The sequence below is a fragment of the Phyllobates terribilis genome, unplaced genomic scaffold, assembly GCF_046119375.1.
Source record: "Phyllobates terribilis strain yellow unplaced genomic scaffold, ASM4611937v1 Scaffold_5__5_contigs__length_657084704, whole genome shotgun sequence".
Classification (NCBI taxonomy): Eukaryota; Metazoa; Chordata; class Amphibia; order Anura; family Dendrobatidae; genus Phyllobates; species Phyllobates terribilis.
In genome coordinates this window covers 98,923,101-98,936,572 of record NW_027362765.1, presented here as the reverse complement: position 1 = coordinate 98,936,572, position 13,472 = coordinate 98,923,101, and the positions used below count along the sequence as shown (strand labels likewise).

The window sequence follows — 13,472 nt, the reverse complement described above, 5'->3', positions numbered from 1 at the left end:
AACGAGCAGCTGTCTACCCTTAGCAGGAGGGCTCCTGATTACATACCTCTCCTGCTGCTGCTGCTGCTGGCTGTCCAGCAGCAGACTGAAGGTGGCTGCTGCTGTGCACAGGTATATAAAGGCTCAGAGCCTATTATGACACGCGCAGCCAGCGTTCCATTGCCACATTCCATCTACTGCAGGCAGGATACCTGGCTGGCTGAATGTCGCTGAGAAGCTCACAGAGACCGCCATAAGCAACAGTTTAACAGAATGCCACAGACTAATCAACTAAACTTTTTGGGTTGGGTTCTCTTTTATAGTCTGCAGGCATTAAATGAAAGAAGTCAGTGTTCCAGCAGAAGGAGACAACGTTTCAGAAAAGGCATTGTAGCAAACCAAAAAAGAAATTTTAAGCGCAGCAGAGTAACCAGCGCACATACCTGTTAGCTCAGGTGAGTTTAAAAGGCTGCTGTTGATAACAAGGGCATTTGCTAAATAGATGGTGTGTGTGCAACAATATACTGAAAGGTCAATTATATTGTGCAGCTTATCTCACCACCTGTAGTTATTTAGGTGAAAGCTCCAAAATGCTTGCCTAATATGTCTGTTTATCCAAAAGGAAGTAAAAAGGGAGAGCTAGAAAGATAGCATTGCATCACATTACATGGCAATGCAATGCACAGTTGCTGAAGTTGAACCAAAATGAGCTTGTAATCTGGCTTCTGCAACTTTGAACATGAAAAATCCAATGAGGAGAAGAAAAGCAAAGCCAAAGAGTCCATCCCAAAATCCGACAAACAAGCAAAATGAACAAAAAACATTGAATTCAATTCTTTCTGATTTTAGAAACTGCATTAAAGAAGGGGTGCACCGGTCCTGGAGATACTGCAATACCAGGTCAATGCGTGGAGTGGACAGAGCAAGCTCTTTTTCCATCTCCCTGTTCTAAAAATCCATTTAATATATGGTCCCCAGATAGGGGACGTATCAGATATTAAACTGATAAGAACAGATACTACACTTGATCTTAGCCAAAAGGCCGAGAAGCGATAACCAGAATTGGTTTCAAACTACGGAGCCACCCAAGGATCCTGAAAAGTCCATTTGTGGAGATGAGCTCCTGGACTCCCGTTAAGAAGACATGTTGTCAACCTCTAGATCCCTTACATGCCTGCACTTTTCGGCTTGCTGCTGCTGCAATCCACGCGTTTTAGATCTGCATAACTCCACCTCTTTAAACACAGCACCTTCACCCCCTGCTGTTCCCACCCGCCTCAACACCGTTGGAAGGGAGGAGAACCAATTAAGGCGGGGGGTGGGGTGGAACGAGCAGCTGTCTACCCTTAGCAGGAGGGCTCCTGATTACATACCTCTCCTGCTGCTGCTGCTGCTGGCTGTCCAGCAGCAGACTGAAGGTGGCTGCTGCTGTGCACAGGTATATAAAGGCTCAGAGCCTATTATGACACGCGCAGCCAGCGTTCCATTGCCACATTCCATCTACTGCAGGCAGGATACCTGGCTGGCTGAATGTCGCTGAGAAGCTCACAGAGACCGCCATAAGCAACAGTTTAACAGAATGCCACAGACTAATCAACCAAACTTTTTGGGTTGGGTTCTCTTTTATAGTCTGCAGGCATTAAATGAAAGAAGTCAGTGTTCCAGCAGAAGGAGACAACGTTTCAGAAAAGGCATTGTAGCAAACCAAAAAAGAAATTTTAAGCGCAGCAGAGTAACCAGCGCACATACCTGTTAGCTCAGGTGAGTTTAAAAGGCTGCTGTTGATAACAAGGGCATTTGCTAAATAGATGGTGTGTGTGCAACAATATACTGAAAGGTCAATTATATTGTGCAGCTTATCTCACCACCTGTAGTTATTTAGGTGAAAGCTCCAAAATGCTTGCCTAATATGTCTGTTTATCCAAAAGGAAGTAAAAAGGGAGAGCTAGAAAGATAGCATTGCATCACATTACATGGCAATGCAATGCACAGTTGCTGAAGTTGAACCAAAATGAGCTTGTAATCTGGCTTCTGCAACTTTGAACATGAAAAATCCAATGAGGAGAAGAAAAGCAAAGCCAAAGAGTCCATCCCAAAATCCGACAAACAAGCAAAATGAACAAAAAACATTGAATTCAATTCTTTCTGATTTTAGAAACTGCATTAAAGAAGGGGTGCACCAGTCCTGGAGATACTGCAATACCAGGTCAATGCGTGGAGTGGACAGAGCAAGCTCTTTTTCCATCTCCCTGTTCTAAAAATCCATTTAATATATGGTCCCCAGATAGGGGACGTATCAGATATTAAACTGATAAGAACAGATTTTTTTTTTTTTTTTTTTTTTTAAAACCACTCAGGTTTAGATATAAGCAAACAGTTAACCAGACTTCGTCATAAGTTATACTGCCACTTCATAAGCATCATTGTGGTTTCTTTATTAAAGTATTATTCAACAAAAATACAAACAAGTAATCCTATGCCAGAGACATTTCCAGAAAAAATATCAACGGTATTTAACCATATCCTGCCACTTAAGGTATTTCCACACACCTTCAGAATCTGTTCCACCACCACCACCTTCTCTTGTATCCCACAAATAGATTACATATAGTCTTGCTAAGATCAACCTAATACAATCATTTACTGTTAAATTTACTCTTTTAAACACACACAAATTTCTCACATCCCACAAGCTCTCCTGCACACACACCATAATAAACCACATCATCCTTTCTAGGCCACGACGACTAGCACCAAAACCAAACATAGCCACTCTCCAATCAATAAACTTCACACCAGCAACCCCTTTACACAGTCCACCCACACCTTTCCACACATCATACGCAAAATTACAATCCCACATAAGGTGCCTCACCGTCTCATTCGCTCCACAACCATCCCTTGGACATACTGCAGATCTTATGAGATCTCTTTTCTTCTGAAAATCCCTCACTGGCAAAATATTATGAAGGCCCATCCATACTATATCTCGCTGTCTATTCGACACACCCTGAATGCTTAACTTCTTCCATACCCGCGCAACTTCCATAGAACGCAATCCCACCACATTACTCTCACACTCATTCACACACATCTTCCCCATCACCTTCTTAACCAACATAAAGTCTTTCATTGCAACTGCTAACAAATCATTCTTCCTCACAAACTTCTCAATCAAACCATACCACTCAGGACACTTAAAAGCAACAGGCACATTCTTATCACGCTTCACCCAATTCAGACCATACAGCATCCATCCAGCCAAATACTTACACATAAATGCCCCTTTATTATTCTTCCCAATCAAAATGACCGTAGTCTTAATAAAATGCAATGTTAGAAACACTTCAATATTCGGAAACTTCAGTCCCCCATACAAATATTGCTTAAACAAAATCTCTCTCTTAAGTCTTTCCATCCTACTGCCCCAAAAAAACACAAAAATTAGTTTCTCCACTTTTTTAATTTTCCTATAGGGCACTGGAAAAATACAAGAAACATAAAGCAAAATAGGGAGAATAACAGCCTTAATAATAAGAACCTTCCCTACCAAAGACAAAGAACGTAACTTCCAAAAATTCATCTTCCGCACAATCCGCTCACCACATTCATCCCAACTCTCATAACCTTTCAAATCATCATTAAAAAAAACTCCCAACACTTTAATTGCACCATCCACACCAGCCACACCATCCATCTTAATCCTATTGTCACCAAAACATTTAAACATGCATTTGTTCCAATTCACACGAAACGCTGACGCGCCACAAAAAAAATTCAACAACAATTTTACTCTCTCCATAGAGGCCACACTCTCACTCACCACTACTACATCATCCATATATCCTAAGACTTTCACAGTCATTCCACCACTCCCTGGCACTAACAAACCACGCACCACTTTCTCTTTCCGAATCATACACAGCAGTGGCTCAATCACACACACAAATAATACCGGTGACATGGGACAACCTTGCCTCACACCAGACCTAATACACACTTTCTCACTCAAAAACCCATTCACCAGAAATTCACTCACCACCTCCCCATACAATCCTCTCACGGCATGCACAAATTTCTCCGGAAAACCCATTCTACGCAAAACCTCAAATAGAAACACATGAGACACGCGATCAAACGCCTTTTCAAAGTCAACAGCCATCACCATACACTTCTGCTTTCTTACTTTACAATCCCACAACACATCTCTTAAAAGACACAGATTATCCGTCATACATCTACCAGGCACTGCACACACTTGATCTTTACCAATCACATCAGCTACAACCACACGCATCCGACACGCCAAAATTTTACTGAATACCTTGTAATCGGCGTTCAGAAGCGTAATTGGCCTCCAATTACTCAAACACCTTTTATCCCCTTTCTTATGGATTAAGACCACCACTCCCTCCTTCATTGAACCCGCAAGCATCCCATTCTCCCACATAAACTGACACACTTCCACTAAATCCATACCCATCACTTCCCACATCATAACATATAGCTCCACAGGCAAACCATCCTTCCCAGGCGTCACATTTTTCCTTGCACCAAACACCGCTTTCTTAACTTCCTCCTCAATCACTGCCTCACATAGACCAGAACATCCATCCTTATCCACCTTACAATCCAAAGTCTTAAGCACTTCTTCTTTCAAACTCTCATCCACCCACTTCCTGCCAAACAACTCAGCATAAAACGTGACCACTTCCTTCATTACATCCTCCCCACTCACACAAACACCATCCACATCAAAAATCTCCTCCATACCCTCCTTCTTACCATTTATTTTTTTAAAGAAATATCTTGAACACTTTTCATCTTTATCAAGATGGACCACCTTAGACCTAAAAATTATTTCCCTTCCCTTCCTCTCCAAAGTCCTCTTCAAATCCTCTCTCGCACTTCTTAATAAATCATCCACATCCACACCACACATCCTCATTTTTCCAGTCATTCCACCCTCATCATTAAATCTTTATATTGACTCCTTACCATGGCAGCCTTTTTATAGCCCCATCGACGAAAAAACTTTTGCACTTCATGCTTCATCCAATCCCACCACACCAACACACTTTCAAACTTACTCTTTTGAGATTTACACCAACTATATTTTTTCTTAAAATCATTCACAATTCTCTCATCCTCAAGCAAACTCACATTCAATTTCCATACACCTCTCCCATGCACCCGCCTTAAATCCCCTCTAAACTCACCTTTCAGGCACACATGGTCCGAAAAAGGAACTGGAAATTGAGAAAAACCATCACATATTATATTTTTAGAAAAAAACATCCTATCAATCCTAGATGTTATCCCACCCCTGTCCGCTTTATAGGTTGGTGGTGGTGGCTTCCCCAAAAAAACCTCAGCAGCATCAAAAAAGAAAAAATCTGAAATAATGTTTGCCAATTTTTTCCTGAGGTATCAACTTTCCCATCAGTTACACAGTTAAAATCACCTGTTACTATCACAGGGATCCTACCAGGTAATTCTAAACATAATTTATCTAATAAACTTAACCTGTCTTCTTTTTTTGTAGGACCATAAATATTTATAATTTTAACTTTCCACCCCCTCCCACACACAACTGCAGAAATGCAACGACCCACTTCTATTACCTTATAACATTCAAAAACAAAATTTCTATTATTTAATACTATCCCAACTCCATCATTTTTATTCCCACTAGAGCCAGACCAGATATGCTGGCCATATGGCCAATCAGCGTCTTCCAGGGGTTCTTCTATACCACACTCCTGTAGACACATAATATCAAAAGAATGGTTATGTAAGAAGTCCAGAATCACAGATCTTCTAACTCTAGACTTTAAAAGTCTTACATTAAGGGACGCAATGTCCCAATTTGGTTTAGAGACCATTCTTTGGCTCAAAAACCACAAACACCAGTCTCAGGAAAAAAAAAAACACGCCTTCCTTATCCTTTGTCATCTGGCGAACTCCCGCCTAGCTGAAAGATAGTGGACTCCAAATTCTCCTCCAGGTAAGCCGTTGACGCAGGAGAAAGAGAACCCGCTGGGTAATCCCGCTCACTCACCGGACTTGCCACGCATTGGCTACTTGATGATTCAGACAACCGGGCCCTTTTATTCTTAGCGCGGTCCGGTTCCTCAGAAGACCTCACCCCAGTCTCAGTGAAGTCTCCTTGACCTCCAACTCCCTCTTCATCCATACTTTCAGCGCTCCAACTGAGAGCCGGGTCCCCTGGGGTTTCCAAGGCTCCCTCACGTTCCTCACAAAAGGAGTCGATGAAACCCCCCTGATAGGAAGAAATGTCCATCTCAGCTGCCAGAACCTCTTCCACTCTCCCGGGCTCCATCAGTAGGTCAGCAGACGCCCTCACTGGAGCAGTCTCCACACGCTGTTCCACTACCTTCACCCTGGAAGAAACTGCGGCCTCAGGTGCCACACTCCTAGGCCTCGGAGAGTTCGCGACCACCTCAGAGTATGCCCTTGCCTTGCCCTCGTTCGCACGACGAGTACAATCCTTAAAGGCATGCCCCTCCATACCACAAGCATTGCAAACAATCGGATTGGTACAGTCCTTAGCAACATGCCCACTTTGGTTGCACTTGGAGCAAACAGGCACAGCAGTACAAACCTCTTGTAAGTGGCCGTACTTCTTACATTTCCTGCAAAAAACTGGGGCTTCAGGAAAGAAGAGAATACCCCTATCTCTCCCGATGGAGAAACTTTGGGGAGGGTAATGAACACCTCCAGGCTCCGAAGAACTTTCCCCAAATCTGACAAAATATCTGTATTTGCCAGTCCATAAGTTCTCCTCGTTCATTATTTTGTGACTGTTGCTCACAAAGTCACAATGCCTCTTAAGAAAAGCCGCAATGTCATGTTCTTGCACAAAGGGATTATACATAAAAATGACTAGGGGAACATCACCTTTGGAGTACAAGACTGTAAAGGTCAAACCATCCAAGGTTGGATTCTTCTCCTGCTCCCTCAACTTCTTGTATAGGTTCCGGCAAGCCGCCATAGATTGCAGCACCAAGACATACCGTCCTTCTTTCCGGGATTCCTGCAGGCAGACGATGTTTTCTCTTGTTACTTCCAGGATTTTGAAGATCACCTCGTGCACCATATACGACAGATTGAAACGCTCTCTGACAGCAGCATCAACTTCAATGCGGAATGCATTGCGAACCCGATTGTCATCGGTCCCAGCATAGCGTATCTTCACGCCCATTATGATCACTCTCTCGTTCCTCCTCGTTCTCCCCCTAAAGCAGCAACCGGCTTAAGCCATCAAGATGGCGATGCCGGAAGGCCAAGGGAAAACACTCAAGGACCCCAGACAAGACACTTGGTCTTAGCCAAAAGGCCGAGAAGCGATAACCAGAATTGGTTTCGAACTACGGTGCCACCCAAGGATCCTGAAAAGTCCATTTGTGGAGATGGGCTCCTGGACTCCCGTTAAGAAGACATGTTGTCAACCTCTAGATCCCTTACATGCCTGCACTTTTCGGCTTGCTGCTGCTGCAATCCACGCGTTTTAGATCTGCATAACTCCACCTCTTTAAACACAGCACCCTCACCCCTGCTGTTCCCACCCGCCTCAACACCGTTGGAAGGGAGGAGAACCAATTAAGGCGGGGGGGGTGGAACGAGCAGCTGTCTACCCTTAGCAGGAGGGCTGCTGATTACTTACCTTTCCTGCTGCTGCTGGCTGTACAGCAGCAGACTGAAGGTGGATGCTGCTGTGCGCAGGTATATAAAGGCTCAGAGCCTATTATGACACGCGCAGCCAGCGTTCCATTGCCACATTCCATCTACTGCAGGCAGGATACCTGGCTGGCTGAATGTCACTGAGAAGCTCACAGAGACCGCCATAAGCAACAGTTTAATAGAATGCCACAGACTAATCAACCAAAGTTTTTGGGCTGGGTTCTCTTTTATAGTCTGCAGGCATTAAATGAAAGAAGTCAGTGTTCCAGCAGAGGGAGACAACGTTTCAGAAAAGGCATTGTAGCAAACCAAAAAAGAAATTTTAAGCGCAGCAGAGTAACCAGCGCACATACCTGTTAGCTCAGGTGAGTTTAAAAGGCTGCTGTTGATAACAAGGGCATTTGCTAAATAGATGGTGTGTGTGCAACAATATACTGAAAGGTCAATTATATTGTGCAGCTTATCTCACCACCTGTAGTTATTTAGGTGAAAGCTCCAAAATGCTTGCCTAATATGTCTGTTTATCCAAAAGGAAGTAAAGAGGGAGAGCTAGATAGATAGCATTGCATTACATTACATGGCAATGCAATGCACAGTTGCTGAAGGTGAACCAAAATGAGCTTGTCATCTGGCTTCTGCAACTTTGAACATGAAAAATCCAATGAGGAGAAGAAAAGCAAAGCCAAAGAGTCCATCCCAAAATCCGACAAACAAGCAAAATGAACAAAAAACATTGAATTCAATTCTTTCTGATTTTAGAAACTGCATTAAAGAAGGGGTGCACCGGTCCTGGAGATACTGCAATACCAGGTCAATGCGTGGAGTGGACAGAGCAAGCTCTTTTTCCATCTCCCTGTTCTAAAAATCCATTTAATATATGGTCCCCAGATAGGGGACGTATCAGATATTAAACTGATAAGAACAGATACTACACTTGATCTTAGCCAAAAGGCCGAGAAGCGATAACCAGAATTGGTTTCGAACTACGGTGCCACCCAAGGATCCTGAAAAGTCCATTTGTGGAGATGGGCTCCTGGACTCCCGTTAAGAAGACATGTTGTCAACCTCTACATCCCTTACATGCCTGCACTTTTCGGCTTGCTGCTGCTGCAATCCACGCGTTTTAGATCTGCATAACTCCACCTCTTTAAACACAGCACCCTCACCCCCTGCTGTTCCCACCCGCCTCAACACCGTTGGAAGGGAGGAGAACCAATTAAGGCGGGGGGGGGGTGGAACGAGCAGCTGTCTACCCTTAGCAGGAGGGCTGATGATTACTTACCTTTCCTGCTGCTGCTGGCTGTCCAGCAGCAGACTGAAGGTGGCTGCTGCTGTGCGCAGGTATATAAAGGCTCAGAGCCTATTATGACACGCGCAGCCAGCGTTCCATTGCCACATTCCATCTACTGCAGGCAGGATACCTGGCTGGCTGAATGTCACTCAGAAGCTCACAGAGACCGCCATAAGCAACAGTTTAACAGAATGCCACAGACTAATCAACCAAACTTTTTGGGTTGGGTTCTCTTTTATAGTCTGCAGGCATTAAATGAAAGAAGTCAGTGTTCCAGCAGAGGGAGACAACGTTTCAGAAAAGGCATTGTAGCAAACCAAAAAAGAAATTTTAAGCACAGCAGAGTAACCAGCGCACATACCTGTTAGCTCAGGTGAGTTTAAAAGGCTGCTGTTGATAACAAGGGCATTTGCTAAATAGATGGTGTGTGTGCAACAATATACTGAAAGGTCAATTATATTTTGCAGCTTATCTCACCACCTGTAGTTATTTAGGTGAAAGTTCCAAAATGCTTGCCTAATATGTCTGTTTATCCAAAAGAAAGTAAAGAGGGAGAGCTAGATAAATAGCATTGCATTACATTACATGGCAATGCAATGCACAGTTGCTGAAGTTGAACCAAAATGAGCTTGTCATCTGGCTTCTGCAACTTTGAACATGAAAAATCCAATGAGGAGAAGAAAAGCAAAGCCAAAGAGTCCATCCCAAAATCCGACAAACAAGCAAAATGAACAAAAAACATTGAATTCAATTCTTTCTGATTTTAGAAACTGCATTAAAAAAGGGGTGCACCGGTCCTGGAGATACTGCAATACCAGGTCAATGCGTGGAGTGGACAGAGCAAGCTCTTTTTCCATCTCCCTGTTCTAAAAATCCATTTAATATATGGTCCCCAGATAGGGGACGTATCAGATATTAAACTGATAAGAACAGATGCTACACTTGATCTTAGCCAAAAGGCCGAGAAGCGATAACCAGAATTGGTTTCGAACTACGGTGCCACCCAAGGATCCTGAAAAGTCCATTTGTGGAGATGGGCTCCTGGACTCCCGTTAAGAAGACATGTTGTCAACCTCTAGATCCCTTACATGCCTGCACTTTTCGGCTTGCTGCTGCTGCAATCCACGTGTTTTAGATCTGCATAACTCCACCTCTTTAAACACAGCACCCTCACCCCCTGCTGTTCCCACCCGCCTCAACACCGTTGGAAGGGAGGAGAACCAATTAAGGCGGGGGGGTGGAACGAGCAGCTGTCTACCCTTAGCAGGAGGGCTGCTGATTACTTACCTTTCCTGCTGCTGCTGGCTGTCCAGCAGCAGACTGAAGGTGGCTGCTGCTGTGCGCAGGTATATAAAGGCTCAGAGCCTATTATGACACGCGCAGCCAGCGTTCCATTGCCACATTCCATCTACTGCAGGCAGGATACCTGGCTGGCTGAATGTCACTGAGAAGCTCACAGAGACCGCCATAAGCAACAGTTTAACAGAATGCCACAGACTAATCAACCAAACTTTTTGGGTTGGGTTCTCTTTTATAGTCTGCAGGCATTAAATGAAAGAAGTCAGTGTTCCAGCAGAGGGAGACAACGTTTCAGAAAAGGCATTGTAGCAAACCAAAAAAGAAATTTTAAGCGCAGCAGAGTAACCAGCGCACATACCTGTTAGCTCAGGTGAGTTTAAAAGGCTGCTGTTGATAACAAGGGCATTTGCTAAATAGATGGTGTGTGTGCAACAATACACTGAAAGGTCAATTATATTGTGCAGCTTATCTCACCACCTGTAGTTATTTAGGTGAAAGCTCCAAAATGCTTGCCTAATATGTCTGTTTATCCAAAAGGAAGTAAAGAGGGAGAGCTAGATAGATAGCATTGCATTACATTACATGGCAATGCAATGCACAGTTGCTGAAGTTGAACCAAAATGAGCTTGTCATCTGGCTTCTGCAACTTTGAACATGAAAAATCCAATGAGGAGAAGAAAAGCAAAGCCAAAGAGTCCATCCCAAAATCCGACAAACAAGCAAAATGAACAAAAAACATTGAATTAAATTCTTTCTGATTTTAGAAACTGCATTAAAGAAGGGGTGCACCGGTCCTGGAGATACTGCAATACCAGGTCAATGCGTGGAGTGGACAGAGCAAGCTCTTTTTACATCTCCCTGTTCTAAAAATCCATTTAATATATGGTCCCCAGATAGGGGACGTATCAGATAGTAAACTGATAAGAACAGATTTTTTTTTTTTTTTTTTTTTAAACCATTCAGGTTTAGTTTTTATATAGCAAAACCGAATATATTCTTCGAATAATTGCCAAAAACTACTCATCATCATGGTTTTCTCCTCTTTTTAATTTAAAAAAATATAAATGCTTCATACTGAAGTACATCAAATTATAAGAGACAACATCTCACTCATGTAAAATATCTGAACCCATTATCGTAGGCGATAATCCCAATTATATCCAAAGTCCTATGACTAACCTTGTTTAGTCTTAACTCTTCACTTATCCTTTTCCTATGACCTAACTGCATTTGATATTGCTCAAGAAATCCGTCTTTATCATCTTTTAAACGACACATAACATTTTCCCTAAGATGCCCCAAACGTTTTTCCCTCTCAAAAGTACGATACAAAGCCTCATAATGAGCATCACTCATCTTCCTAACTCAGGCCTCACCTGTTTTACTCTTTAACACACCATCCTTCTGAACCCCACAAATACTACTGGACGTGAACTGCTCAACAGTACCTGTAGATCCTGCCTGACATATACTTTCTTCCATCTCCACCTCCACTTTTTTTCCCCCAACCTCACAGCCCCCCATGATCTCCTCCACATCCACTTCTACTTTCCCATCTTCTGTCTTCTGTATCTTCAATTCACTACCATCTCCTTTCTTCTTACTCACCAACTCTTTCACTTCCTCTTTCCCAACAGAAACCCCTCCCCCATCAACTTTCCCCTCCTTTACCCCAGATTTTATCATCTTCTCTCGAGGTTCTACACCAAAAGCTTTTACCTTACTTCCTCTTTCCCTTTTTCTCTCCGGGCAACTTTCATACAAATGATCATCTTTCCCACACAAATTACATAGTTTCTTGTTCTCACAGTCCTCTTGAGTATGACCTCTCTTCTCACATCTGGAACACCAAAAAAAAAGAACATTCCTCCTTCCTGTGACCATACTGTTTGCACTATCTGCAAAAATCAGGCATCCCAGAAAAAAACATGTCCTCATTCACAGACCCAATCTTAAAGCGACTGGGTGGAAGCATCATCTCACCATTCTGATCCAATTTGACTTTCACTACAAACTTCCATTTTGTTGTCCAAAAACCATAGTCATTAAAGATTTTCCCTGCTGCAGAGACTTCATCAAAATAACGGGACAAAAAATAAATAATCTCCTCCTCTGGAACCACTGGACTGTACATTCTCACAATGACCAACCTTTCCCTTCTTGGAAAATGTGGCACTATCTTCACTCCCTCCAGAATTTGGTCTCCCTTCACCAAGTCCATTCTTCTCCAAAAATCCGAATACTTCTCTTCCGAACAGAAAATAAAATAAAAAAAAACTCTTTTTGGAAACTCCAACATAGACAGAATATGCTCCTTCTGTACTCCCAAAAGTCCAAAAATCTTCTCCACCAGGAAACTTAAACCAATTTCTCTCTTTCCTGGATCTTCAAACAGAAAGCGAACTCCATTCTTCACCCTTGCATAAGGTGGCACTTCATGCAAATTCTGTTCCTCCATCTTCAACTCCACGAAGACCGAAATAAAGCTCGCCCACTCAGAACCCTGAGGGCAGGTTGATCGCCTCCCGTTGCCCGGGGACTAATCCAACTCCCTAATAGCAGCAGGGGGGTGAAGCCCTGCTGAAAGACAGAGCGATCCCCCCAGGCCAAGGAGCCGGGTACCCCGAGCACCTCTCAGCCAAGACCAAGGCAGCAACCACTAGATCACTACACTTGATCTTAGCCAAAAGGCCGAGAAGCGATAACCAGAATTGGTTTCGAACTACGGTGCCACCCAAGGATCCTGAAAAGTCCATTTGTGGAGATGGGCTCCTGGACTCCCGTTAAGAAGACATGTTGTCAACCTCTAGATCCCTTACATGCCTGCACTTTTCGGCTTGCTGCTGCAATCCACGCGTTTTAGATCTGCATAACTCCACCTCTTTAAACACAGCACCCTCACCCCCTGCTGTTCCCACCCGCCTCAACACCGTTGGAAGGGAGGAGAAACAATTAAGGCGGGGGGGGGGTGGAACGAGCAGCTGTCTACCCTTAGCAGGAGGGCTGCTGATTACTTACCTTTCCTGCTGCTGCTGGCTGTCCAGCAGCAGACTGAAGGTGGCTGCTGCTGTGCGCAGGTATATAAAGGCTCAGAGCCTATTATGACACACGCAGCCAGCGTTCCATTGCCACATTCCATCTACTGCAGGCAGGATACCTGGCTGGCTGTATGTCACTGAGAAGCTCACAGAGACCGCCA

The 13,472-nt window shown here is 43.7% G+C and overlaps 3 non-coding genes and 2 pseudogenes across 3 annotated transcripts; all 5 read right to left on the bottom strand.

The window, feature by feature from the left end:
* Positions 1 to 842: 842 nt before the first annotated feature.
* Positions 843 to 1,033, bottom strand: LOC141274073 (U2 spliceosomal RNA). Its single transcript, XR_012322365.1, has one exon. It is a non-coding gene; the product is annotated as a U2 spliceosomal RNA (small nuclear RNA).
* A 1,115-nt stretch (positions 1,034 to 2,148) lies between these two features.
* On the bottom strand, positions 2,149 to 2,360 carry LOC141150656 (U2 spliceosomal RNA; annotated as a pseudogene).
* Positions 2,361 to 8,456: 6,096 nt separating this feature from the next.
* On the bottom strand, positions 8,457 to 8,647 carry LOC141274072 (U2 spliceosomal RNA). The gene has a single exon (XR_012322364.1). It is a non-coding gene; the product is annotated as a U2 spliceosomal RNA (small nuclear RNA).
* A 1,108-nt stretch (positions 8,648 to 9,755) lies between these two features.
* Positions 9,756 to 9,946, bottom strand: LOC141149740 (U2 spliceosomal RNA). Its single transcript, XR_012246026.1, has one exon. It is a non-coding gene; the product is annotated as a U2 spliceosomal RNA (small nuclear RNA).
* Positions 9,947 to 11,051: 1,105 nt separating this feature from the next.
* LOC141150809 (U2 spliceosomal RNA) lies at positions 11,052 to 11,232 on the bottom strand (annotated as a pseudogene).
* Positions 11,233 to 13,472: the final 2,240 nt, after the last annotated feature.